A 2,500-nucleotide genomic window follows, 5' to 3' on the forward strand; every position below is an offset into this window, starting at 1 on the left:
GGCCTTGACTATCAACATCTAGTAATGTATGTCCAATACCGGATAAAGCAAATCTTGGGTTTCGTTTTCCTTGTGATGGGCCTGGAAGGGGGGGACATGTCAAGTATCAGCTTGGGACCATGTCTTCTTAGGACTATTCTGGATGTACAATTCAATTTCAGTGGTCATATTTCATTTCAGTTGGAAAATGTAGTCAGATGTTTGGGACAGTATAAGCGATCAAGGAGTAGTAACTCATATCACGGGAGGAAACTTTGCGCAGAGTTCTATTACTATTAATGGGTGGCTCCGTGATTTCTTATGGGCACAGGCATCCCAGGTAATTCAGTCTTATGGTTCTTCATTATCCGCATATGGCCTTTTTTTCCTAGGTGCTCATTTTGTATGGGCTTTTAGTTTAATGTTTTTATTCAGTGGACGTGGTTATTGGCAAGAACTTATTGAATCCATCGTTTGGGCTCATAATAAATTAAAAGTTGCTCCTGCTACCCAGCCGAGAGCCTTAAGCATTGTACAAGGACGTGCTGTAGGAGTAACCCATTACCTTCTGGGTGGAATTGCCACGACATGGGCGTTCTTCTTAGCAAGAATTATTGCAGTAGGATAATGGCTAGGAGGATTTGAAAGGCATTATGGCATTAAGATTTCCAAGGTTTAGCCAAGGCTTAGCTCAGGACCCCACTACTCGTCGTATTTGGTTTGGTATTGCTACCGCGCATGACTTCGAGAGTCATGATGATATTACTGAGGAACGTCTTTATCAGAATATTTTTGCTTCTCACTTCGGGCAATTAGCAATCATTTTTCTGTGGAACCAGATAGATGAGGACTAGAAATTGCTGAATCAACTGCTCCTCCAGAATGGCTGGTAATACCACTTAAGGGCGGATAGACCGTCCACCCAGTGCCACTACCCACTTCTACTAAGGCTGGGCTTAATAGGAGCAAGAGACTTGGTGGCAACAACCAGAATGAAATATTATTTAATCGTGGAAATGCCATGTCAGGCGCACCTATCAGAATCGGAACAGACCAATTACCAGATCCACCTATCATCGCCGGCATAACCATAAAAAAGATCATTAAAAAGCGTGAGCCGTTGTCAACCTGTGGAGGCACCATTTGTGACTATTGGACAAATTTCTCCTTTTGTTTTCTTCTTGTTCTTTGCCATAATGCCCATTCTGGGACGAGTTGGAAGAGGAATTCCTAATTCTTACACAGATGAGACTGCCTAAAAAGTGATCAATTCTGACACCCATCATTTCCGAGTGAGTATTACACCAAGAATTGACAAGCCTTTAGTTGTACGAGTTGTACGTTTTCTATTTCTTACGTGACTTTGATGAAAGAAAGCATTCCGGGAACAGGAATAAGAGTAAAGGCCTTCCTTGTCATTGTAGTAGGCTTGTTTGCAAGAGAGAAGAAGCAGCTTCAACGATGCAATCAGACCTGTGAGAGTAAGCATGAGAAGCCAGTCTGTCTGCAATTGAGTTGCTTTGTCTATAGATGTGAGAAACCATCATGCCAGAAGACAATAAGCCGATGCATTCTTTGATCAAGTAAAGCACATGTCAAGGGGTGGATAAAAGACCAAGGATGGAGTCCACGTAACTTTGGAATAAGATTCGATGTCATTCACTTGGATTCCCTTATCAGAACATAGTTTGAACCCATCTCTGAGAGCTCTAGCCTCAGCCATCATGTTAGTAACATTGTGATAGAATGAAGAGAAGAAAAGAAAAATTTGACCTTAACTCTTTCTCAAGATTTGCTTTATCCGGTATTGCCCTTTTCTAGGACGAAGCCTACGGTGCGTCTTATCTGAAGGGAACACGCTTTTTCGACCGCGGGGTGGTATGATTGTCGGGCCCTCTCCTCGTTCCGCCCGCTGGCCTATTGGGATAGCAGCCTTCGGGCTTTGCCTGTCCTTTCTAATCAAGAATTATGGCTCTGCCCAGGAAAGCGCTGGCAACAACAGAAAGGAAGGGGTCCATGTAGCTGCTGCGCCCGCCCCCCTCTTAGTCAATGGGGCAGTAGGTTCGGCATCTACTACAAAAGAGAGAATCCACTTCAGATAACCACGCCTCTGCTAGGCAGCGTGTGGAATGGCCGAGAGCGGACTTTATTGGATATATAATCCAAGTCGAGAGTAGAGTTACGGGAACAGCCGTCTGATGGAAAACGACTTTCACGTTCGGTTCAGAGAGCAGCCGTGATAAAGAATAGCCTCGGAATAAGGAGCCCGAAGGGAAATCAAAGCGGGATATGGATCAAATCCTCCCCCCCCCAAAAAAAAATGTACCAAACTCAACATAGATGGATCAGCTGCTATGGGAGAGAGTGCAGGTGGTGGTATCCTGGGATGGTTATACGGGTATCCAAAATACAAACGAGATGGATGTTTGTTGTCCCAACCATTCTTTTAGTCCCAAGCCTGCTAAAGAAAGGGATAATTTATAACAAAGTTTTAGTGTTGTTGATTCCTAGGTGTAGTGCT

This window comes from Bidens hawaiensis, unplaced genomic scaffold, assembly GCF_021521415.1.
Source record: "Bidens hawaiensis isolate Kalapana, Puna unplaced genomic scaffold, B.hawaiensis_p1.1 tig00006295_1, whole genome shotgun sequence".
Taxonomy (NCBI): Eukaryota; Viridiplantae; Streptophyta; class Magnoliopsida; order Asterales; family Asteraceae; genus Bidens; species Bidens hawaiensis.